The sequence below is a fragment of the Crinia signifera genome, chromosome 9 (assembly GCF_055691185.1).
Source record: "Crinia signifera chromosome 9, ASM5569118v1, whole genome shotgun sequence".
Classification (NCBI taxonomy): Eukaryota; Metazoa; Chordata; class Amphibia; order Anura; family Myobatrachidae; genus Crinia; species Crinia signifera.
The window spans coordinates 129,089,117-129,116,635 of NC_139225.1; positions in this window are offsets into that span (position 1 = coordinate 129,089,117).

Sequence of the window (27,519 nt, forward strand, 5' to 3'; positions counted from 1 at the left end):
TACCGATAAAAGAATCAATGAAGAAAAATATGGAGATTTCTAACCATATGGTGAATGTCGATTTTTTTTGAAGAAATCGCAATCTAGAAAATCATGATTAGAATTAAAAAATGTGTGGTAAGCTATTATTTAGCAATCAGGGGGAGAGTACGTTTAAAAAGAACAAAAAAGTAACAAAAAACAAATAATTTTGAAGATCAGAATTGATTTTAAAAGAGAGATATGAGAAGACATATACCTTTAATAGGTGGTAAATATGAGCTTGGAGGCTACTGTTCCATACAGAATAAATCAATTATTAATCCCATGTTCAGCCCCTTCTAGGTGTAAGGAGTCTGTTTGGAGGAGGATGAGTTCATTATTTTTGCCAGAACTTTTTGCTTTTATTATTTTGTAATTTTATGTAACTTCCAATACGTGTAATATGGAATAAGAATTACCTTCCAAAAGATGTAGGTCGGCAATTGCCGTATGACAGGATGTAGTTCAAATCCCTATAGATTGTAAACTTGCAGCAGGGCCCTCCTACCTCCAAGTCTGTCTGTTGTTACCCAGTTTGTCTTATCACTGTCTACTATTGTAAAGCGCAACGGAATCTGCTGCGCTATATAAGATACTGTAAATAAATAAATAAATAAAATAAAGAAAGCAAGCAATACTTCAGGGCGATCTGTATTAACACCCTTGGGGGTCAAACGGACACCTCAATATCTATATGGTAATGGGAAGTAAATACATTTATTAATTTCTATGTATCTCACGCTACTATGTGACTAATGATGGGTAACTAACGATACAGAAAAAATGGAAATGTTACCTTCCAGATGATAAAATAATAATGAGGCAAGATGATAAATGTAGAACAGTATCCACACCTGAAAACAACCTCTGTGAATGTACCCTAAGGGATGGAACTGGCTCCTCAAAATCAGGGTCTATAAAGAAAATGCCCAAACAATGACTGTATAGTCCAATAACAAATAATATATATGTTCAGCATCTATTGCACAGTAAAATAAAAATAAACTAAATGAATCAAATAAAATTGCGCTAGATGATATTCTCCACATATTATAACATAAAGACAGATACAACGTCATTTATATGCAATTTATAAATTGCTACTATAGTTTAGCCAGCCAGACTCCACGTGTAAACTTCCTAGCAAGCTCTGCAGTGGAATTATAGACATACAGAATAACTTCAAACAGACCTCCAACTGAAATAGCTACAAATTAAGTGAACATAATGTATGACATAGGCCCTTATTCTGGTTGGTGCGGTAATATCCGCGTGCGTTTGTGCCGCCAATGTTTTGTGTCTGCGCATGTGCAGAGGCGTCTCTGCGCATGTGCGAGCCGGACGCACGGCAACATTCCGCATGAAATGTGTACACTACGAACAGGGGGTGGAGAGGGGCGTGAAGGGCTGTTTGGGCTCATTACCATATGTTTACACCCCGCGTTTCATGGGCGTTCCCATGAAAACGCTGGGCGTACGTATGGTAATGCGGTCGTGACGCACATGTAGGGGGCGGACATATGACATTGCCGGATGTCAGCTGCCCGCCCAGATCCCTGCTTTTGCACGGAGAAATGCTCATGTGGTCTGAGGTTGCGGGAGCTGGCGGACCACTCGGCCCTGCATTCGATGTTCTGCGACCATCGAATGATGGGGGAGGGTCCCTGAGATGGAGGAGGTGTATTCATGAGAAATACACGTGCGGTCCGTTCGGACAGCTTCTTACCGCGTACGGACGGAGTTGGCGATCCGTATGGAAGGCGGGGTTTCGCACGCACGGTCATGGCCTTATATTCGGATCCGGCCGCACCGATCAGAATAAGGGCCATAGATAGAATAGTTCAGAATCCAGTATATCACAATGTATCCTACCTGCAATCAAGTAGCAATATGGAGATCAGCAGCATCCAATATGCTCCCAGGCTTTGTGAGCCCATTTAAATACTGAAGCTATGATGACGTCACATCCGATTGTTCTGGATGCCGAAATAGCATCTACAACGGCACTTTGGTATAAGTGGCCTACATAGGATTTCCTATATCGAGTCCACAGGGTGCGGTGTGCCTACCGTTAAAAAAAGGGGATGTGAAATTCATTAAATCAACGCAAACGGGGACTAAACACCGTTTGCGTGTCATCTATGCGTTCCACCGTCTTACTCAGGCGGCTTCCGCTTCCTTGCTAAGGGTGCGTGTCACGTGATCATACGATCACGTGACTCCGCTTGCGTTCCACCAGTGCTATTCATGGTTTCCGCATTCTAATTAAGGGGGTAAACTATGTGGTCGTCATCTACAGCTGTTTAGATCACATGATCTCCATAGTGAAAAACTAGCTGATAAAATAGAAACGATGTATATATATATATATATATATATATATGTGTATGATCACATGACCTCTCTTCACCATTTAGGTTAGTGATATATGAAATAAAGTTTTAGATTTAGTAACGGGCTAAAGACGGATTATAATGGATATTTATATACCATATCTCCAAAATTTAATATTTAATACTAGGTGTTATATAAAGTGAAGAACTGACACTGACTAAGGGCAGGGCCAGTGCAAGGCTTCTCAGCACCCTAGGCAAAACTTCAACCTACTCCCCCCCCCCCCCCCCCCCCCCCCCGGGTAGTTGGCCAAGTTTTTTTTTTTTGGCTGCTTTTCCTGGAGGTCCTCTGCACCCACAACAGAGTACAAGGAGAAGGGGCAGCAATGTAGGAAGTATGACTCAAGGGAAAGTATAGAGGTGAGGTCTTAGAAGTTCCACAGCTGCCGCCTGCATTAAATACTATAAGGATCCTCATAGACATCCTTGATTTTTTGATTTGCAGACTTGGTGGCGCCCCCCAGATCCCGGCGCCCTAGGCAGATGCCTAAAGCTGCCTAGTGGTAGAGCCGGCCCTGACTAAGGGCAGTATTCAATGAGAAAAATTCTCTGTGTTTTATGGAGAATTTTTGCCTTTTTCGCCTTGGACGGAGCATTTTGCTCTCCAAAAGTGAACCACCCTATTCAATGTGAAATATTCGCCGTCTTTCTAAGTGATTTTCGCCGTCTCTCTCCGTGTAGAAATTCTCCATCTTTTGATGGAGAGCTGGAATGTGAACTTTTAAACTAAAAGGTTTCTTTTTTTAATTTTGGTGTAAAAAAATCAGGTTTTTTTTTCTGTGAAGGGGCATGTTATTTTTATTCATGTGCTTATAGCACATGAATATATATTTAATCAAAAAAAATATATTTTTTAATTTTTTTATTTTTTTATTTTTTTTACACAGTGCAGCCAGCAGGGGGCCGGAGCGCTCGAGCCGCTCATTAGATATTCATATATTCACTGCACCCGATCGTTAATATGCACGATCGGGTGCAGTGAATACTGGGTCCCCCGCTGGCTATAGGGGGGGGCAGCCTGTGCTGCCTGGGTCCCGGGGAGCCCCCTCCCCTCCACATATGTTCTGGGGCATCCAGGGAGACTTTAATCTCCCTGGATGCCACCGTCCCACGGCTTCCTGCCGCGGACGCTCGTCCGCTGCAGGGGTTAAGACTCGCCGCGAGTGGCGGCGAGTCTTAAATACATTGAATAGTGGGAGCAGGAGGCTCCGGAACACGGAGAGTGCATGGCGAGAGAAAAAATCTCTCGCCATGCACAGAGAATTTTTTTCATTGAATACTATGTGCAACATCAGTTTTCCGCTAATTTAGAAGTGAAAAAATAATAATAAATGTATATTGGTATCACAAGTGATTATATGCCTATAAAAAATTGATTATGTGCCTATAAAATTCCTCTCATTGTACTCAAAAATGGGGACAATTAAGAGGTAAGAAGTGGATTACCTTTTGTGATATACCAGATTTTACAGTGATTTAACGTGCATCAGAAATAATCACATAAAAAATATATATATAATTATATAATAATTCAAAATTATATATAAATTTCTACAAGGGTAAAGAACCTAGAGTTAGAGGGGTGCATAAACCACCATGTGTCCCAACTATCAAAGTGGAAATACAAAGTACCAGATACTGGCTTCAATTAGAATGATATACTTAAGCAAAGAGAAACAGTGGTCCATAGATAGTGGGCCACTGTTCAAAAGAAGAATTCCTTTTTGGAGGCACACTTTTGAAAAAATAAGAATGATGTTGTATGAATAAGATAAAACTTAGCTTTTATTTCCAATTATTATAAAATACTGATAACTCTATAATTTCATGTGTTACACAATTTACCATGAAGAGTTAAATAAATAAATAAATAATAATGAAACAAAGAAAGCAAACGAAAAAGGCCACTCAGATTTACTGTATATTTTTCTGTCGACACAATGGCAATTTTAGCATATAGTGTTGTCGACACAGTGGCAGGTAGTGGTGTTATTAAGTGATCATATAATGTTAATATATGATTTGTAAGGGTCCTTAATAGGCCCGGGCTGATGACATGTCCAGATTCTGTGAAAGGTTTAAACTTCTAGCACATCTTAAATATCAGAAAAAATTGATTGTTTAGGCTAGGTGAAAAACACTTAATCACAGAAATACCCGCTGGTAGTACAGATAGTATTAGTACATGGGTAAAGATTAACATTTTAATGGCATATCAGGTATCATAAGGGGTTTAGAAAAGCAAAAGTACAGTGAGATAGATTAAATTCTTTCTGCTGCCCAATGTCTTCACAAACTAGGAGCGGACAGAGGGTGAGAGAAGAAATTAATGCACTGATGGAAAGAAAAGACAAATGGAAAGAGGACACTTCTGTAAGTGGTGTTAGGTACACCCTGATACTATTAAAGCATTGCAGGGTGGAAATGCGCCACCAGAAAGTCTCTCTTCCACGGATAAAAGAAAAATAATTGGAAGAAAACGATAGTAGCGGCAGTGAAGGGTTAATTGACAATTAATGTGCCGATATTCAGAGACATTCAATCAGGCTGCTCCAACAAAATACTAGGATATATCTATCGCTGCTTTGACTTAATGGTTAGGGTGTGTCTAAATGCCAAAGTGCTGAAAATTGCAAGATATCGGGATATGGTTATTATGTCGACACCCTTGTGTGTCGGTAGTTTGACAGTCACTGAATCTACAAAGTAGAAATATAAGTTAAGACCTAATATCTTTCAATATGGGTTGTTAAATTGAAGCAAAATGCCTGAAAGCACTATTAGCAGCTGGATGGCAGGGTGCAATTGACCTGTCAGACCGTATGATTAAATTAACAGGGAGTCACATCAATTAATAGGAGAAGGTAAATATCTCCCAATATCTTAGGTTTTGTTAATCAACTTACATAGCAGCATTTATCAAACAATGGATATGTACAAGTACTGCATAAATGATATGATGGATATCACCCAAATCATTAGACAATTTCAGAATAATGGCCGATATAGAGTCAAATTAATAAGAAGCTGCAAACGGAAAAAAGAAAAAAGAAATAAAACAGTGTTTAACTGCAGGGATCAGTCACAAACGACCCATCATCTGGGAGCGGATGGGAGGTGATAGGGATGAAGCCGGCACACTGTGAGAAGAATAAGGAGCGGTGTGCAGGGACAGACGACAGCTTCATCCCTATCACCTCCCATCCGCTCCCAGATGATGGGTCGTTTGTGACTGATCCCTGCAGTTAAACACTGTTTTATTTCTTTTTTCTTTTTTCCGTTTGCAGCTTCTTATTAATTTGACTCTATATCGGCCATTATTCTGAAATTGTCTAATGATTTGGGTGATATCCATCATATCATTTATGCAGTACTTGTACATATCCATTGTTTGATAAATGCTGCTATGTAAGTTGATTAACAAAACCTAAGATATTGGGAGATATTTACCTTCTCCTATTAATTGATGTGACTCCCTGTTAATTTAATCATACGGTCTGACAGGTCAATTGCACCCTGCCATCCAGCTGCTAATAGTGCTTTCAGGCATTTTGCTTCAATTTAACAACCCATATTGAAAGATATTAGGTCTTAACTTATATTTCTACTTTGTAGATTCAGTGACTGTCAAACTACCGACACACAAGGGTGTCGACATAATAACCATATCCCGATATCTTGCAATTTTCAGCACTTTGGCATTTAGACACACCCTAACCATTAAGTCAAAGCAGCGATAGATATATCCTAGTATTTTGTTGGAGCAGCCTGATTGAATGTCTCTGAATATCGGCACATTAATTGTCAATTAACCCTTCACTGCCGCTACTATCGTTTTCTTCCAATTATTTTTCTTTTATCCGTGGAAGAGAGACTTTCTGGTGGCGCATTTCCACCCTGCAATGCTTTAATAGTATCAGGGTGTACCTAACACCACTTACAGAAGTGTCCTCTTTCCATTTGTCTTTTCTTTCCATCAGTGCATTAATTTCTTCTCTCACCCTCTGTCCGCTCCTAGTTTGTGAAGACATTGGGCAGCAGAAAGAATTTAATCTATCTCACTGTACTTTTGCTTTTCTAAACCCCTTATGATACCTGATATGCCATTAAAATGTTAATCTTTACCCATGTACTAATACTATCTGTACTACCAGCGGGTATTTCTGTGATTAAGTGTTTTTCACCTAGCCTAAACAATCAATTTTTTCTGATATTTAAGATGTGCTAGAAGTTTAAACCTTTCACAGAATCTGGACATGTCATCAGCCCGGGCCTATTAAGGACCCTTACAAATCATATATTAACATTATATGATCACTTAATAACACCACTACCTGCCACTGTGTCGACAACACTATATGCTAAAATTGCCATTGTGTCGACAGAAAAATATACAGTAAATCTGAGTGGCCTTTTTCGTTTGCTTTCTTTGTTTCATTATTATTTATTTATTTATTTAACTCTTCATGGTAAATTGTGTAACACATGAAATTATAGAGTTATCAGTATTTTATAATAATTGGAAATAAAAGCTAAGTTTTATCTTATTCATACAACATCATTCTTATTTTTTCAAAAGTGTGCCTCCAAAAAGGAATTCTTCTTTTGAACAGTGGCCCACTATCTATGGACCACTGTTTCTCTTTGCTTAAGTATACTAGTACTTAATTCCTGGGGGCACCTCCAACACATATAAAATGTTTTCGTGTATTTATACAAGCATATTGTCTATTTAGTTGGTTCTATAAATTTACACGTAACTAGTTTATGTCCTGTGCAGGATACTACTCCTATTTTGCTACCTTCAATTAGAATGAGCAAGAAATACATTAATACTTCTAGGTAGATGTGTCTGGGTGTATTTTAACTATAAGAGAGAAAAAATGGAGAACGGGGTGCCCATATTATTACATAGATTGTTAATCTTGCATGATAAATAGAGTGGCTAGTAAGGTGTGTGTAGAAAGTGTATTTAGTTGTTCAAAAATGACACAATATCTACATTCTCGTTAAGGCCAAATGGAGACAGAGCATTCAATGTGTATATCCAGAAGGTTTCACGTTTATAAAGTTTGAGATCTTTATCGCCACCCCTAGAGCTCGGTTCCACAACTTCTAGTATTGTGAAACTAAAGGTATTGATATCTACTTTAGAGTCATGTTTTTCTTGGAAGTGTCTTGGAAGGCTATAGGAAGCAATTATATTCTTGATATTTCGGATATGTTCCTGTATCCTAATCTTCGCTTGTCTTTTTGTTTTTCCAATATAAATATATCCACAGCTACAAGTGACTCTATAGATGACATAGGTTGAATTACATGTTGCTTGATGGTTTAAGGTGTGTTCCTTCTTGTCTATTAGGCATTTGAAAGGGGCTCTTTCTATGAACTTACAGCAGATGCATTTTTTGCATAAAATACATCTGTTGCTATTCGACTGAAACAATCCAGTATTAGTGGTAGTTTTCCTTTTTAGCTTCAGTTGGCTTGGAGCCATAATGCTCTTCAAGTAAGTCGCACGTCTGAAGATGACATCTGGTTTGGGAGGAAGGTGTGGTCCTAAGATGTGATCTTTAAGCAAGATGTCCCAATGTCTGGATAGAATTTTTTTAATCTGATGATTTTCTCTGTTGTATTGCGTCGTAAAGGATCTTCTTTGGGTTTTAGGTTCTTTCTTTTTTATCTCAGATGGAAGTAAAGTGTCCTCTCTGGAGACATTCAATGCCTTCGTTCTGGCTTCCTCAATTCTTCCTGATTCATAGCCCTTTTCAATAAATCTTTGAGATAGAGATGAGGACTGTGCAAGGAAGTCTTCCTCTTTACTACAATTTCTCCTCAACCGGATAAACTGGGAGTATGGCACACTATTTTTCCAATTGGGCAGGTGACAGCTGTCATAAGGAATGAAGCTGTTGCAGTCAACTTCTTTGAAGTATGTTTTTGTGGATATCACTTCTCCAGGATGTCCAGTCAGTAGGAAGTCTAGATAATCAATGCTCCGCCGGTTATGTTTATGAGTTAATTTCAAATTGAAATCGTTCTCTTGTATATGGAGCATGAATCTTTCAATGCTGGCATCATCTCCTTCCCAAACAAAAATTAAATCATCAATGTAACGTTTGTAAAATAAAATATGTGGTGTAAACTCAGATGGGTTAATGTGTAGCTCCTTCCACATTCCCATTAACAAATTTGCGTATGATGTCGCAAATTTGGTCCCCATTGCCGTACCAGTTTTTTGAAGGAAAAATTTATTGTTAAATTCAAAATAATTATGGGTGAGAATGAAATGGATGCTTGCCAGTATGAAAGTGGTTTCTGCCTCTGATTTATCCAAGACTTTGGAGAGCATATATTTAACTGCTTCGATACCTTTGTTGTGTGGAATAGAGGAATAAAGAGCCTAAACATCAACAGTAATCCAACTATATCCTTCCTCCCATTGGAAGTGCTTGAGATCATTCAGAAGATTTGTTGAGTCTTTAAGGTGAGAAACATTCTTTAAGACAGGGTTGCAACATGATGTCGATGAAATGTGACAAATTGCAGCTAAGGGATTGTACCCCGGCTACAATGGGTCTTCCAGGTGGTTGTTGCCTATTCTTGTGGACTTTAGGCATATGGTAAAATATGGGGATCAATGGATGTTTCATATAAAGGTATTCGAACTCCTCTTTACCAATCAGGTATTTAATTCTTGCATCAACCAATAAAGTATATAGTTCTTCCTGAAATTTGAGGGTGGGATCTTCCTGTAATTCAACATATGTACTTCCATCCTGCAGTAAGTTATCTGCCTCCTTCAGATAGTTAGTGGTAGATTGTAGTACCACTGATCCACCTTTATCTGCATTCCGAAAAACAAGGTTTTTATCATCTTTCAAGGTTTTTATAGCTTTTTTTCTCATGATGCTTTAGATTACCTTGATTTCTATGGTCCCAAACTTTACTTTTTCAGAAATCATCATTCACCAAATTGTAAAAGATGTCAATGTGACTACCCTTAGATTCTACTGGGTAGAATTTTGAATGATTGGCTACCCTAGGTTTAGTGCTCTCATCCTTAGGTGGTAGGGGATTCTTGAGAAAGTGGCGCTGTAAGGTTAAGTTTCTTATGAATTTGTTTAAGTCAATGAATAAGTCGAACTTATTCACATGGCCATCCGGGGAGAATTTCAGACCTTTATTTAGTAGGGAGTCCTGTGCTGGGCACAGTTCCCTTTCAGAGAGGTTGATGACTCCGGTTGTCTGTTCTGGAACAGGGGTTTTTCTTTTCTTTGGGCTTCTTCTTTCCTCCTCTACATCCTCTTCCCCTCCATGTAGTACTCTTTTTGTTCCTTGCGGTGAGTCTAGTCTGTTGCGTAAGGTTTCCTCTTTCTGAAGGAAAGCAAAATCTCTTCTTTTCTCTAAAAAATGATTCGGGTTCGGGGAGCATCTTTCCAGAGCACTACTTCTCTGTCTCCATGTTCTTTCATCCTGCTTATCACGATAAGTGTTGACACGATTTCTAAATCTATCTCTATTAGTATATTCTTCTCTATCAATGTAGGCCTTTCTGTAACCATCCTGCTGGAAGGGTGCTCTGTATGAGTTTTTTCTGTGGTCAGAGTGGTTTCTCCTGGCCCTTCTATGGGGTGATTCAAATCTTCTGTCGTTCCTAAACACTGGTTGTTACCAGCGAGCCTCTGCTTGGCTTCTGGAATTGAGCCTATTCCGATATGGTTCCCTTCTCTGGTTCCTATTGAGATAGGGTTCCCTTTCATTTCTATTCTCTCTGGACCAGTTGAAGACCTGCCCATTCACATAGTCATTTTTATCCCTCTGGAATTTTCTTTGTTTTCGTATGATTATGTCATTTTCAAGCTTGTCAAGTTTCTGTTGTAAATCAGCCGTATCACGTTTAAATTCCTCACTGTCGGAAAAATTTTCCATCAATTTTTCCAGTTTGTTAATTTCTTCCTCTAATTTGACTGATTCTTTTTTCCTTTCATTAATCAGAAGATTTATGAGTTTCATGCAACATTCCTCTAAGATGGCATACCAATTATTCGTGAAGGTCTCATTACTGCTGACCATATTCGGTGTTTTGTTGAGTCTAAGCCCTCTGGGGACACGTTTCACCTCAAGATATTTCTCAAGTGTGATAATGTCATACCAATTCCTCAACTCTTTGCTTGTCAATTTTTCAGCTGTGTTAAGATATTCATAATAGTCCTTCTCCTCCGATGCAAAAACGTACTCATCCTCTGTGAATATATTTTTTACTTTTGCTGATCTTCTAGTGCGATCATTAAATAATGGCATGTTGGTGTGTGGCTGTAACTCTGAGTCCTAACAGATAAGGATAGATGCACAACAAGGAATGACTCTAGTCACGCCACAGAGATGGCTGCTACTCTAAAAGACCCCCTGTTAGCGGGAGACAAGTGGGTATGGGTATAGAGATAGATAGAGAGCGCCAAAGGATTCCACCACCTTATGTGTGATAAACAGATTGTTTAACCCCTTCCCGACATTTGACGTACATTTACGTCATGGCCGGGATGTACTTCCCGACACATGGCATAAATGTACGTCATGCCATTTAACTGTCACCGCGTCTATAGACGCGGTGACAGTTTAAACATGTCTGCTGTCCCTGACAGCAGACATGTCCCTGCATGCCCAGGGGGGGTGGCGATGCCTCCCCCCCGTCGGCGATCGCTGTGATTGGCTGTTCAAATGTGAACAGCCAATTACAGCGTTTTCTGTGTACCGGCGAATAACGTTCGCCGATGACACAGGGATCGGTGGTGATTGGTGCTGTAAAGTACAGCACCAATCACCACGGGGTGTAAGGGTGACACTGGTGTCACCCCACCTCACCCCACCCGCCCCCAAAGGCCGTGATTGGTTCGCCGGACCAATCACAGCCATGGAGGGTGATTTAAACTAACGGTGACTGCACTGCAGACGCCATTCCGGTCTGGAATTGCGTGCAGTGCGGTCACCGTACCTATCTGCCGTGATATACTGACCTGATCCTTGCAAAATACTTACCTGATCACCTGATCACCTGATCACTGCTTGTAGCGTGCTGGATGCTTCCTGGATCTGACTTCTTGTGACTTCCTGCTGCTGCTGCAGTGTGATAGAGTTATAGATAGATAGATAGAGAGAGATAGAGAGAGATAGAGAGAGATAGTGACAGAGTGTGCTATATTTTGTGTCTGCTACCCCCCCTTTTTGGGGGTGCAGGTTTTTTTTTAATATATATAACTGTCAGTGCTGCTGCTGCAGTGTCATAGAGTGATAGATAGTGATAGATAGTGAGAGATAGAGAATAGAGAGAGATAGTGATAGAGAGTGCTATATTTTGTGTCTGCTACCCCCCCTTTTTGGGGGTGCAGTTTTTTTTTTATATATATATAACTGTCAGTGCTGCTGCTGCAGTGTCATAGAGTGATAGATAGTGAGAGATAGAGAGATAGAGAGAGATAGTGACAGAGTGATAGAGAGTGCTATATTTTGTGTCTGCTACCCCCCCTTTTTGGGGGTGCAGGTTTTTTTTTTATATATATAACTGTCAGTGCTGCTGCTGCAGTGTCATAGAGTGATAGATAGTGATAGATAGTGAGAGATAGAGAGATAGAGAGAGATAGTGACAGAGAGTGATAGAGAGTGCTATACTTTGTGTCTGCTACCCCCCCTTTTGTGCTGATCAGTATATCTGTGCTGATCAGCAACTTTTTGGGGGTGCAGGGTTTTTTTTTTTTATATATACCTGTCAGTTGCTGCCAGTTGCACTGTCAGTTGCACCAAAGGTTGTGCACCTCCTGCCCCTCACTGGTAATCAGTGTCGCATCACTGATCACCTTTTTTTTTTTTTTTTTGAGGGTGCTGTGGGGTCTTTTTTAAATTTTTTTTTTTTACACACACTGTGATTTTGTGGGTGTCCTGTGGCCACTGTGCGCTGATCAGTGACGTACATCACTGATCAGCTTTTTCGGCACAGGGTTGATCTATTTTTTTTTTTTTTTGATCAAATTCCTGTTGCCTTTGAGCGCTGTTCAGTGACGGACGTTACTGACCAACATCTGTGCTCAATTTTTGGCGCAGGACCTTTTTTTTTTTTTTTTTAACCCCTTCAATTATTTTTTTTTTTATTGGGATCAAATTCCTGTATAAAGTATTTTTTTTTTCTGCACTACATACACACTACACACTACATACCCCCCGTGTTGAAATAAAGTTTGTACCCCCCCTACACTATACACGTGTTGAAACATTTCACTACCAGAAACACAAAAATAAAAATGTCATCCCAAATGTCATCCCAGTCATCCAGAAGAATGTATTCAGCGGAGGAGGCATATGCCATGCTTGCCTCTGACTCTGACACAGCCAGTGAGGCAAGCGGGGAATTTGAAGGATTCATCTTAAGCTCCTCTTCCTCCTCTAGTGATGAGGGACCCCCTCAAAGACGCCCCCGTAGAGCAGCTGAGACCCCCCCCCCAATAATTGATCTCATATGGACCCCACCACCAGACAATTTTGAGCCCCAGGTTCCTGAGTTTTTGGCCATCCCAGGAATCCAATTTGATTCCACAGGTCTCAGAGAAATTGACTTTTTCAAATTATTTTTCTCTGATGATTTTATAAATTTAATGGTGGACCAAACTAATTTATATGCCCAGCAGTTTATTGCTCAAAACCCCACGTCATCATTTGCTAGGTGGACCCCTGTAGATGCAGTAGAGATGATGACGTTTTGGGGTCTGGTGTTTCATATGGGCATAGTAAAAAAGCCAGAAATTAGGCAATATTGGAGTACAGATGTTCTGTACAGCACCCCACTTTACCGTATGGCCATGACCCGGACTCGTTTTGAGTTAATCCTTAAATTTTTGCATTACAACGATAATGCACAGTGCCCACCCAGAGATGATCCCACCTTTGACCGGCTATTCAAAGTCAGGCCGGTCATTGATCATTTCAGTGCCAAATTTCCAGAGATGTACATCCCAGATAAATTCATTTGCATAGACGAGTCCCTTATACATTTTAAAGGAAGGGTTAAATTCCGCCAGTACCTTCCCAGTAAGAGGGCAAGGTATGGCATAAAAATGTATAAGCTGTGTGAAAGCACCTCAGGGTACACTCACAGGTTTAGGGTATATGAAGGGAAGGATTCAAGAATTGAACCGCCAGAATGCCCCCCCTCCCTCGTAGGTGTTAGTGGAAAAATTGTCTGGGATTTAGTGCACCCCTTCCTGGATAAAGGTTATCACCTCTATGTGGATAACTTTTACACCAGCATCCCCCTGTTTAAGGCCCTTGGTTCAAGAGGTACAGCAGCTTGCGGTACTGTGCGCAAGAACCAAAGAGGCCTCCCAAAAACGCACATTGCCCAAGTAATGAGAAGGGGTGAAAGCAGGGCACAATCCACCGAAAATATGTTGTTGGTCAAAAATAAGGACAAGAGGGATGTCCTTATACTGACAACAATTCACGGAGACAGTACCACCTCCGTCCCTGTACGAGGTACCAGTACCCACACCTCAAAACCTAATTGTATCCTGGATTACAATAAGTACATGAGCGGAGTGGATCTTTCAGATCAGGTACTGAAGCCGTACAGTGCCCTGCGGAAAACAAAAATCTGGTACAAGAAGCTGGCCGTGTATATCATCCAGATGGCACTGTATAACGCTTACGTGCTATTCCGTTCTACCAGCCAGAGGGGGACATTTATGCACTTTCAAGAGGAAGTCATAAAGAGCCTAAGTTTGCTATAAAAAGGGAATAAGAAAGCAAACTATTTTCCAGTGTGACACTTGCCCCGACAAACCCGGCCTATGTATAAAGGAGTGTTTTAAAATATACCACACATCTATGGATTATTAGGTTCATCATTTCACCGTGCTTCGGGGGTCTTGCTAATGCCACATAGCACCCACCATTCATTCCACCAGAATCTGAGCCGCAAAATCCAAAAATCACTCCTTCCCTTCTGAGTCCTGCCATGCACCCAACTGGTATTTTTTGGTCACAAGTGAGGCATTGCCGTACTCGGGAGAAATTGGGGCACAGATTTTGGGGTGCTTTTTCTCCTTCATACCTTATGAAAATGAAAAATTTTGAGCCAGAACTGCATTTTTGTGTAAAAAAATGTAATTTTTCATTTGCACAGCCCAGTTGTATCAAAATTGGTGAAACCCCTGGGGGATTGAAATGTACACTATACCCCTAGATGAATTCCCTGAGGGGTGTAGTTTGCAAAATGGGGTCACTTGTGGGGGGATTCCACTGTATTGGTGCTTTGGGGGTCTTGCTAATGCGACATAGCACCTACCAAAATTCCACCAGAATCTGTGCTGCAAAATCCAAATATCACTCCTTCCCTTCTGAGTCCTGCCATTTTTTGGTCACACATGAAGCATTGCCGTACTCGGGAGAAATTGGGGCACAGATTTTGGGGTGCTTTTTCTCCTTCATACCTTATGAAAATGAAAAATTTTGAGCCAGAACTGCATTTTTGTGTAAAAAAATGTAATTTTTCATTTGCACAGCCCAGTTGTATCAAAATTGGTGAAACCCCTGGGGGTTTGAAATGTACACTATACCCCTAGATGAATTCCCTGAGGGGTGTAGTTTGCAAAATGGGGTCACTTGTGGGGGGGTTCCACTGTATTGGTGCTTTGGGGGTCTTGCTAATGCGACATAGCACCCACCAACATTCCACCAGAATCTGTGCTGCAAAATCCAAATATCAATCCTTCCCTTCTGAGTCCTGCCATTTTTTGGTCACACATGAAGCATTGCCGTACTCGGGAGAAATTGGGGCACAGATTTTGGGGTGCTTTGTCTCCTTCATTCCTTGTGAAAATGAAAAATTTTGAGCCAGAACTGCATTTTTGTGTAAAAAATTTAATTTTTCATTTTCACTGCCCAGTTGTACCACAATTGGTGAAACCCCTGGGGGTTTGAAATGTACATTATACCCCTAGATGAATTCCCAGAGGGGTGTAGTTTGCAAAATGGGGTCACTTGTGGGGGGCTTCCACTGTATTGGTGCTTTGGGGGTCTTGCTAATGCGACATAGCACCCACCAAAATTCCACCAGAATCTGAGCTGCAAAATACAAAAATCACTCCTTCCCTTCTGAGTCCTGCCATGCACCCAAATGGTATTTTTTGGTCACATGTGAGGCATTGCCGTACTCGGGAGAAATTGGGGCACAGATTTTGGGGTGCTTTGTCTCCTTCATTCCTTGTGAAAATGAAACATTTTGAGCCAGAACTGCATTTTTGTGTAAAAAAAAATGTAATTTTTCATTTGCACAGCCCAGTTGTATCAAAATTGGTGAAACCCCTGGGGGTTTGAAATGTACACTATACCCCTAGATGAATTCCCTGAGGGGTGTAGTTTGCAAAATGGGGTCACTTGTGGGGGGCTTCCACTGTATTGGTGCTTTGGGGGTCTTGCTAATGCGACATAGCACCCACCAAAATTCCACCAGAATCTGAGCTGCAAAATACAAAAATCACTCCTTCCCTTCTGAGTCCTGCCATGCACCCAAATGGTATTTTTTGGTCACATGTGAGGCATTGCCGTACTCGGGAGAAATTGGGGCACAGATTTTGGGGTGCTTTGTCTCCTTCATTCCTTGTGAAAATGAAAAATTTTGAGCCAGAACTGCATTTTTGTGTAAAAAAATGTAATTTTTCATTTGCACAGCCCAGTTGTATCAAAATTGGTGAAACCCCTGGGGGTTTGAAATGTACACTATACCCCTAGATGAAATCCCTGAGGGGTGTAGTTTGCAAAATGGGGTCACTTGTGGGGGGCTTCCACTGTATTGGTGCTTTGGGGGTCTTGCTAATGCGACATAGCACCCACCAAAATTCCACCAGAATCTGAGCTGCAAAATCCAAAAATCACTCCTTCCCTTCTGAGTCCTGCCATGCACCCAAATGGTATTTTTTGGTCACATGTGAGGCATTGCCGTACTCGGGAGAAATTGAAGCACAGATTTTGGGGTGCTTTGTCTCCTTCATTCCTTGTGAAAATGAAAAATTTTGAGCCAGAACTGCATTTTTGTGTAAAAAATTTAATTTTTCATTTTCACTGCCCAGTTGTACCACAATTGGTGAAACCCCTGGGGGTTTGAAATGTACATTATACCACTAGATGAATTCCCAGAGGGGTGTAGTTTGCAAAATGGGGTCACTTGTGGGGGGCTTCCACTGTCTTGGTGCTTTGGGGGTCTTGCTAATGCGACATAGCACCCACCAAAATTCCACCAGAATCTGAGCTGCAAAATACAAAAATCACTCCTTCCCTTCTGAGTCCTGCCATGCACCCAAATGGTATTTTTTGGTCACATGTGAGGCATTGCCGTACTCGGGAGAAATTGGGGCACAGATTTTGGGGTGCTTTGTCTCCTTCATTTCTTGTGAAAATGAAAAATTTTGAGCCAGAACTGCATTTTTGTGTAAAAAATTTAATTTTTCATTTTCACTGCCCAGTTGTACCACAATTGGTGAAACCCCGGGGGGTTTGAAATGTACATTATACCCCTAGATGAATTTCCTGAGGGGTGTAGTTTGCAAAATGGGGTCACTTGTGGGGGGCTTCCACTGTATTGGTGCTTCGGGGGTCTTGCTAATGCGACATAGCACCCACCAAAATTCCACCAGAATCTGAGCTGCAAAATACAAAAATCACTCCTTCCCTTCTGAGTACTGCCATGCACCCAAATGGTATTTTTTGGTCACATGTGAGGCATTGCCATACTCGGGAGAAATTGGGGCACAGATTTTGGGGTGCTTTGTCTCCTTCATTCCTTGTGAAAATGAAAAATTTTGAGCCAGAACTGCATTTTTGTGTAAAAAAAATGTAATTTTTCATTTGCACAGCCCAGTTGTATCAAAATTGGTGAAACCCCTGGGGGTTTGAAATGTACACTATACCCCTAGATGAATTCCCTGAGGGGTGTAGTTTGCAAAATGGGGTCACTTGTGGGGGGCTTCCACTGTATTGGTGCTTTGGGGGTCTTGCTAATGCGACATAGCACCCACCAAAATTCCACCAGAATCTGAGCTGCAAAATACAAAAATCACTCCTTCCCTTCTGAGTCCTGCCATGCACCCAAATGGTATTTTTTGGTCACATGTGAGGCATTGCCGTACTCGGGAGAAATTGGGGCACAGATTTTGGGGTGCTTTGTCTCCTTCATTCCTTGTGAAAATGAAAAATTTTGAGCCAGAACTGCATTTTTGTGTAAAAAAATGTAATTTTTCATTTGCACAGCCCAGTTGTATCAAAATTGGTGAAACCCCTGGGGGTTTGAAATGTACACTATACCCCTAGATGAAATCCCTGAGGGGTGTAGTTTGCAAAATGGGGTCACTTGTGGGGGGCTTCCACTGTATTGGTGCTTTGGGGGTCTTGCTAATGCGACATAGCACCCACCAAAATTCCACCAGAATCTGAGCTGCAAAATCCAAAAATCACTCCTTCCCTTCTGAGTCCTGCCATGCACCCAAATGGTATTTTTTGGTCACATGTGAGGCATTGCCGTACTCGGGAGAAATTGAAGCACAGATTTTGGGGTGCTTTGTCTCCTTCATTCCTTGTGAAAATGAAAAATTTTGAGCCAGAACTGCATTTTTGTGTAAAAAATTTAATTTTTCATTTTCACTGCCCAGTTGTACCACAATTGGTGAAACCCCTGGGGGTTTGAAATGTACATTATACCACTAGATGAATTCCCAGAGGGGTGTAGTTTGCAAAATGGGGTCACTTGTGGGGGGCTTCCACTGTCTTGGTGCTTTGGGGGTCTTGCTAATGCGACATAGCACCCACCAAAATTCCACCAGAATCTGAGCTGCAAAATACAAAAATCACTCCTTCCCTTCTGAGTCCTGCCATGCACCCAAATGGTATTTTTTGGTCACATGTGAGGCATTGCCGTACTCGGGAGAAATTGGGGCACAGATTTTGGGGTGCTTTGTCTCCTTCATTTCTTGTGAAAATGAAAAATTTTGAGCCAGAACTGCATTTTTGTGTAAAAAATTTAATTTTTCATTTTCACTGCCCAGTTGTACCACAATTGGTGAAACCCCGGGGGGTTTGAAATGTACATTATACCCCTAGATGAATTTCCTGAGGGGTGTAGTTTGCAAAATGGGGTCACTTGTGGGGGGCTTCCACTGTATTGGTGCTTCGGGGGTCTTGCTAATGCGACATAGCACCCACCAAAATTCCACCAGAATCTGAGCTGCAAAATACAAAAATCACTCCTTCCCTTCTGAGTACTGCCATGCACCCAAATGGTATTTTTTGGTCACATGTGAGGCATTGCCATACTCGGGAGAAATTGGGGCACAGATTTTGGGGTGCTTTGTCTCCTTCATTCCTTGTGAAAATGAAAAATTTTGAGCCAGAACTGCATTTTTGTGTAAAAAAAATGTAATTTTTCATTTGCACAGCCCAGTTGTATCAAAATTGGTGAAACCCCTGGGGGTTTGAAATGTACACTATACCCCTAGATGAATTCCCTGAGGGGTGTAGTTTGCAAAATGGGGTCACTTGTGGGGGGCTTCCACTGTATTGGTGCTTTGGGGGTCTTGCTAATGCGACATAGCACCCACCAAAATTCCACCAGAATCTGAGCTGCAAAATACAAAAATCACTCCTTCCCTTCTGAGTCCTGCCATGCACCCAAATGGTATTTTTTGGTCACATGTGAGGCATTGCCATACTCGGGAGAAATTGGGGCACAGATTTTGCGGTGCTTTGTCTCCTTCATTCCTTGTGAAAATGAAACATTTTGAGCCAGAACTGCATTTTTGTGTAAAAAATGTAATTTTTCATTTTCACTGCCCAGTTGTACCACAATTGGTGAAACCCCTGGGGGTTTGAAATGTACATTATACCCCTAGATGAATTCCCTGAGGGGTGTAGTTTGCAAAATGGGGTCACTTGTGGGGGGGTTCCTAACTTTTAGCATCTTATGGTGCCTAGAAACCTACATGGTGCCTAAAAAATAATCTCATAAAAAGGAGGCTCCAAAATCAAGTAGGTGCTCCTTCTATTATGAAGCCTGTGGTTTGGTCAACGTGCACACTAGGGCCACATATAGGATATTTATGAAAACAAAAGAATTGGGGGAATCAATTTTTAGTCACATTTCTCTAGTAAAATCTACTGTGTTCCTTAGAAAAATGTATTAAAATTGCAAATCTGCAAAAAAAATGAAATTTTGAAATTTCACCTACACTTTGTTTTAATTCCTGTGAAACACCTAAAGGGTTAACAAACTTCCAAAATGCTGTTTTGAATACTGTGAGGGGTGCAGTTTTTGAAATGGCATTATTTATGGGGGTGTCTCACATACAAGTCCCTCAAAGTCACATCAGACCTGAACTGGTCCCTAAAAAAATCAGTGTTTGAAATTTTCTTGAAAATTTGAGAATTTGCTATTCATATTTTAAGCCTCCTAGTGTCCAAAAAAATTAAAAGGAGGTTGAAATAATGATGGCAACATAAAGTAGACATATGGTCTATGTTAGTTATTAACTATTTTGAGTGGTATGATTATTTGTCTCACAAGCAGAAAATTTAACATTTTGAAAATTGCAAAATTTTCCATTTTTTTACGACATTTTGGTATTTTTCACAAAAAAACACAGACTGTATCGACGAAAATTTACCACTAACTTGAAGTACAATGTGTCACGAGAAAACAATCTCAAAATCACTGGGATAAGTAAAAGCAAAAAAAAGTTATCCCCACTTAAGTGATACCTGTCAGATTTGAAAAAAAGGGCTCTGTCAGGAAGGCAAAAACTGGCTGCGGCGGGAAGGGGTTAAGTATGAAAGAACATATACAAGTTTCTGAAGTTTAACAATATTTTATTAAAAAGTTATAAAATAGTATGGTATCTTAATTCATTTCTTTGAAGACGATGACAACCCAAAGCGTTTCGTCTTTAGAAAGACTTCATCAGTTTTTTTTTTAAGATAAACACTGCAGGTGGTAAAAACATATCAAATGTAAGTATGACTGTAAATCAAAGTTCAAGAATAACAAAAGTACAATGATTGTTAACATCAAATGTCCAGAAAGATGTATTCACAAAGAATTAGTACATACCGATAAAAGAATCAATGAAGAAAAATATGGAGATTTCTAACCATATGGTGAATGTCGATTTTTTTTGAAGAAATCGCAATCTAGAAAATCATGATTAGAATTAAAAAATGTGTGGTAAGCTATTATTTAGCAATCAGGGGGAGAGTACGTTTAAAAAGAACTAAAAACAAATAGTTTTGAAGATCAGAATTGATTTTAAAAGAGAGATATGAGAAGACATATACCTTTAATAGGTGGTAAATATGAGCTTGGAGGCTACTGTTCTATACAGAATAAATCAATTATTAATCCCATGTTCAGCCCCTTCTAGGTGTAAGGAGTCTGTTTGGAGGAGGATGAGTTCATTATTTTTGCCAGAACTTTTTGCTTTTATTATTTTGTAATTTTATGTAACTTCCAATACGTGTAATATGGAATAAGAATTGCCTTCCAAAAGATGTAGGTCGGCAATTGCCGTATGACAGGATGTAGTTCAATAAAGAAAGCAAGCAATACTTCAGGGCGATCTGTATTAACGCCCTTGGGGGTCAAACGGACACCTCAATATCTATATGGTAATGGGAAGTAAATACATTTATTAATTTCTATGTATCTCACGCTACTATGTGACTAATGATGGGTAACTAACGATACAGAAAAAATGGAAATGTTACCTTCCAGATGATAAAATAATAATGAGGCAAGATGATAAATGTAGAACAGTATCCACACCTGAAAACAACCTCTGTGAATGTACCCTAAGGGATGGAACTGGCTCCTCAAAATCAGGGTCTATAAAGAAAATGTCCAAACAATGACTGTATAGTCCAATAACATATAATATATATGTTCAGCATCTATTGCACAGTAAAATAAAAAGAAACTAAATGAATTAAATAAAGTTGCGCTAGATGATATTCTCCACATATTATAACATAAAGACAGATACAACGTCATTTATATGCAATTTATAAATTGCTACTATAGTTTAGCCAGCCAGACTCCACGTGTAAACTTCCTAGCAAGCTCTGCAGTGGAATTATAGACACACAGAAAAACTTCAAACAGACCTCCAACTGAAATAGCTACAAATTAAGTGAACATAATGTATGACATAGATAGGATAGTTCAGAATCCAGTATATCACAATGTATCCTACCTGCAATCAAGTAGCAATATGGAGATCAGCAGCATCCAATATGCTCCCAGGCTTTGTGAGCCCATTTAAATACTGAAGCTATGATGACGTCACATCCGATTGTTCTGGATGCGGAAATAGCATCTACAACGACACTTTGGTATAAGTGGCCTACATAGAATTTCCTATATCGAGTCCACAGGGTGCGGTGTGCCTACCGTTAAAAATAGGGGATGTGAAATTCATTAAATCAACGCAAACGGGGACTAAACACCGTTTGCATGTCATCTATGCGTTCCACCGTCTTACTCAGGCGGCTTCCGCTTCCTTGCTAAGAAGGCTGGGCTCGAGGGTGCGTGTCACGTGATCATACGATCACGTGACTCCGTTTGCGTTCCACCAGTGCTATTCATGGTTTCCGCATTCTAATTAATGGGGTAAACTATGTGGTCGTCATCTACAGCTGTTTAGATCACATGATCTCCATAGTGAAAAACTAGCTGATAAAATAGAAACGATGTATATACAGTATATATATATGTATGATCACATGACCTCTCTTCACCATTTAGTTAAGTGATATATGAAATAAAGTTTTAGATTTAGTAACGGGCTAAAGACGGATTATAATGGATATTTATATACCATATCTTCAAAATTTAATATTTAATACTAGATGTTATATAAAGTGCAGAACTGACACTGACTAAGAATTATGTGCAACATCAGTTTTCCGCTAATTTAGAAGTGAAAAAATAATAATAAATGTATATTGGTATCACAAGTGATTATATGCCTATAAAAAATTGATTATGTGCCTATAAAATTCCTCTCATTGTACTCAAAAATGGGGACAATTAAGAGGTAAGAAGTGGATTACCATTTGTGATATACCGGATTTTACAGTGATTTAACGTACATCAGAAATAATCACATAAAAAATATATATATAATTATACAATAATTCAAAATTATTTATAAATTTCTACAAGGGTAAAGAACCTAGAGGTAGAGGGGTGCATAAACCACCATGTGTCACTCCCAACTATCAAAGTGGAAATACAAAGTACCAGATACTGGCTTCAATTAGAATGAGCAAGAAATACATTAATACTTCTAGGTAGATGTGTCTGGGTGTATTTTAACTATAAGAGAGAAAAAATGGAGAACGGGGTGCCCATATTATTACATAGATCGTTAATCTTGCATGATAAATAGAGTGGCTAGTAAGGTGTGTGTAGAAAGTGTATTAAGTTGTTCAAAAATGACACAATATCTACATTCTCGTTAAGGCCAAATGGAGACAGAGCATTCAATGTGTATATCTAGAAGGTTTCACGTTTAGAAAGTTTGAGATCTTTTTTGCCACCCCTAGGGCTCGGTTCCACAACTTCTAGTATTGTGAAACTAAAGGTATTGATATCTACTTTAGAGTCATGTTTTTCTTGGAAGTGTCTTGGAAGGCTATGGGAAGCAATTTTATTCTTGATATTTCGGATATGTTCCTGTATCCTAATCTTCGCTTGTCTTTTTGTTTTTCCAATATAAATATATCCACAGCCACAAGTGACTCCATAGATGACATAGGTTGAATTACATGTTGCTTGATGGTTTAAGGTGTGTTCCTTCTTGTCTATTAGGCATTTGAAAGAGGCTCTTTCCATGAACTTACAGCAGATGCATTTTTTGCATGGAATGCATCTGTTGCTATTCGACTGAAACAATCCAGTATTAGTGGTAGTTTTCCTTTTTAGCTTCAGTTGGCTTGGAGCCATAATGCTCTTCAAGTTAGTCGCACGTCTGAAGATGACATCTGGTTTGGGAGAAAGGTGTGGTCCTAAGATGTGATCTTTAAGCAAGATGTCCCAATGTCTGGATAGAATTTTTTTTATCTGATGATTTTCTCTGTTGTATTGCGTCGTAAAGGATCTTCTTTGGGTTTTAGGTTCTTTCTTTTTTATCTCAGATGGAAGTAAAGTGTCCTCTATGGTGACATTCAATGCCTTCGTTCTGGCTTCCTCAATTCTTCCTGATTCATAGCCCTTTTCGATAAATCTTTGAGATAGAGATGAGGACTGTGCAAGGAAGTCTTCCTCTTTACTACAATTTCTGCTCAACCGGATAAACTGGGAGTATGGCACACTATTTTTCCAATTGGGCAGGTGACAGCTGTCATAAGGAATGAAGCTGTTGCAGTCAACTTCTTTGAAGTATGTTTTTGTAAATATCACTTCTCCAGGATGTCCAGTCAGTACCAAGTCTAGATAATCAATGCTCCGCCGGTTATGTTTATGAGTAAATTTCAAATTGAAATCGTTCTCTTGTCTATGGAGCATGAATCATTCAATGCTGGCATCATCTCCATCCCAAACAAAAATTAAATCATCAATGTAACGTTTGTAAAATAAAATATGTGATGTAAACTCAGATGGGTAAATGTATAGCTCCTCCCACATTCCCATTAACAAATTCGCGTATGATGGGGCAAATTTGGTCCCCATTGCCGTACCAGTTTTTTTGAAGGAAAAATTTATTGTTAAATTCAAAATAATTATGGGTGAGAATTAAATGGATGCTTGCCAGTATGAAAGTGGTTTCTGCCTCTGATTTATCCAAGACTTTGGAGAGCATATATTTAACTGCTTTGATACCTTTGTTGTGTGGAATAGAGGAATAAAGAGCCTGAACATCAACAGTAATCCAACTATATCCTTCCTCCCATTGGAAGTTCTTGAGATTATTCAGAAGATTTGTTGAGTCTTTAAGGTGAGAAACATTCTTTAAGACATAGGGTTGCAACATGATGTCGATGAAATGTGACAAATTGCAGCTAAGGGATTGTACTCCGGCTACAATGGGTCTTCCAGGTGGTTGTTGCCTATTCTTGTGGACTTTAGGCATATGGTAAAATATGGGGATCAATGGATGTTTCATATAAAGGTATTCGAACTCCTCTTTACCAATCAGGGATTTAATTCTTGCATCAACCAATAAAGTATATAGTTCTTCCTGAAATTTGAGGGTGGGATCTTCCTGTAATTCAACATATGTACTTCCATCCTGCAGTAAGTTATCTGCCTCCTTCAGATAGTTAGTGGTAGATTGTAGTACCACTGATCCACCTTTATCTGCATTCTGAATAACGAGGTTTTTATCATCTTTCAGGGTTTTTATAGCTTTTTTCTCATGATGCTTTAGATTACCTTGATTTGTATTAACAAACTGGAAGGTTGCCAAGCAACAATCAGCTGACGAAGGCAAAGCTTGGTCCTGGGTTACTAGGTAACCAGTAACCAAGGGAGTAAACAAAGAGATACGTAAAGCTCAAGGAGGCGGGGACATAGGGAGACGCAGTTACTAACAGAGGACGGGATTGCCCGTCCACTTTACACAACAGTATTAGGACTGTGATGTCACTCAGCATCCGAGACGGATAGCTGGGTGAACAAATGAGAGACGCGATGGAATTCCGGAAGCTGAGATACGCAGCTTCCAATCTGAGCGCAGATGCAGCGCTATAAATGACAGATCAGCTGGAGCTGCACCACGTGGGTGATCAAGCCTCTAACCTGGACGAAACGCGCGTTCTACATACAGGGTGATGTATCGGCTGCACTTGGCTACATACCTGGGAATGATGGGACCGGAATACATAGACAGACTGGGGAGATGACCTGATTTACATCTGAAGACTAAAGGTGCCCATACACGTACCAATTACCCGGTACTTTTTGTGCTAAAATAGCATCGTTGTGCATATATTGTGCATGGGATGCGATGCTATTTTAGCACAAAAAGTACCGGGTAATTGGTACGTGTATGGGCACCTTAAGTGCTTTAAAAATATAAGAGTGTAAACCATATATGTATGTGGATAGTCTGTGACCAAATGCTGTCAGGACATTGAGGAATTTTTTGCTGCATGAATGACTTTTGAACTACATGCTTATGGCAGAGTGTTGTTTCTTTGATAACTAATATTATATCATATACAGAGATTTAAAGGGATATTGTTCCATTATTCTAAAGGAGTTATAATACCATTATTTGCAATGGTATACATTCATGGAAATATTACTGTCCCTTTTTAGGGGACTCTCATTGCGGTCAGTCTCAGAGGGTGAACCCTTGCGCTGGGTAACCAACAGGGGCGCCACTGAGCACTGACAGTAACAGCAGATCCTCACTTCTTTCTTCACTCACCTGGTTCAGACCCCATTTGTTGTGGTAACCCCCTCAAATCCATTCACTGTCCTTAGAGACACACGGCTGAGTGAAAGGACCACTAGGGGAATCAACCAATGAGTCTTATATATTTTTCTCTTCCTCTCAACTCTCAGCCCCATATATGTCTGTTGAATAGGAATTACCTTGATAATTAAAAAGTCCCAAACACGTGATTACAGGTATCCCAACAGCGATCACCAACATATGATAATATTTCGCCAATGTTTTTAATTTGCATAAGAAAATTTAAAAAAATTAGATTCTGTCACTATCACTAAATTTCACTTATAAAAATCACTTGCACATAAAATTCAGCTGGGGGCAATTAATGCCTCAAAGGGTTGTATCAATCCTAAATCTGAGAAACATTGAGTATCCCAGCTCAAACACACAAACCTTTTTTTCAACATGGTCAAGTGCCTAGCTATATATCTGTCTAAAAAATACCCCTTAAGGATACAAGGATACTGTCATCAAGTTTGATATCATAACACAAAAATATCATAATTTAAATACTAAAAATTAAAATAAGAAGTGCCCCAAAAAAAGAGTCATCTTTCCTTCTCTCTTGCCTATAGTTAATTGTCATGACTCATGGGAGCACCACCAACTAGAAAATTAATGACATTTGTGTCTTATGATTGAATTTATGCATTGGTACACACATGCAAGTATTCACTGGTTAGTCTGTGCGAGAATTTTCCCAGTTCCCCTTTTCCTTTTGTAAAATGTTATGAAATAGGAGAAGAGGGGTTCTCAGAGGTAGTAGCTGAGGAGGAGGCACCCCGCTCGGGCTCCACGAGCTCTGTGGTGGTAGAAGAAGTCTGGGTGACAGAACCACGGGCAAACTTTTCAAGTTTAGCAGCAGCCTGCTGTGCTTTCCCCATTTTGGAGACTAGGGGGCCACAGGGACAGGTAAAGGACACAGGCCAATGGAGCCTGTAGTGTACTCACACCACAATAAAGGGCTATCAGTGAGGAGGGGGACACTCACCACCCCTTTCCTCCAGGGGGGGAGTTCCAAAGGAGATATAATGTGGGGAATTGGCAAGGTAGAAAGAGCAGATTCAGTGCAAGGGTGCAGGCAGGGTCCCCAGTAATAATGGTGTCACTCACCGCCTCAGGCACCGGGCAGTCCAGGAGGAGACAGCAGGGGGAGCAGCAGACGTTCACACTACGGATCTGCTTCGGTCACAGCCATTGCCGGAAGTCCCTGGAGAGGTGCACAGTGAGGCACAGGGGACCAAGCCAAGCTCCGCCTGAGAGGGCCCCCGCCGGGGAGGACAGCCACAGGAGAGGACAGCCACCGAAGAAGACAAGCACCGGAGAGAGCAGCCGGAGGGGCAGGACCAGAGGCCGGAATCCACGTTGCGGCTTCCGGGTGTAGGCCTCAGCACCCCCGCAACCGTCCAGCAGCACCCACACGCCAAGGGGAAGCGGTCCCAGGTTCCGGGTGTTCAGCGCTCCAGTGCACTGCAGGTAATGGGGGGGATCGGCAGCCCAGGGAGGGGGCTCAGGATGGGTTTTAAGGATGTGGGGCCGGGGAGATCTGAGACCTGTTGCCTACATCCTCGCCGTCGTCGCCACGCCCTTGACTTTTTGTGTTTAGTAAAATGTTT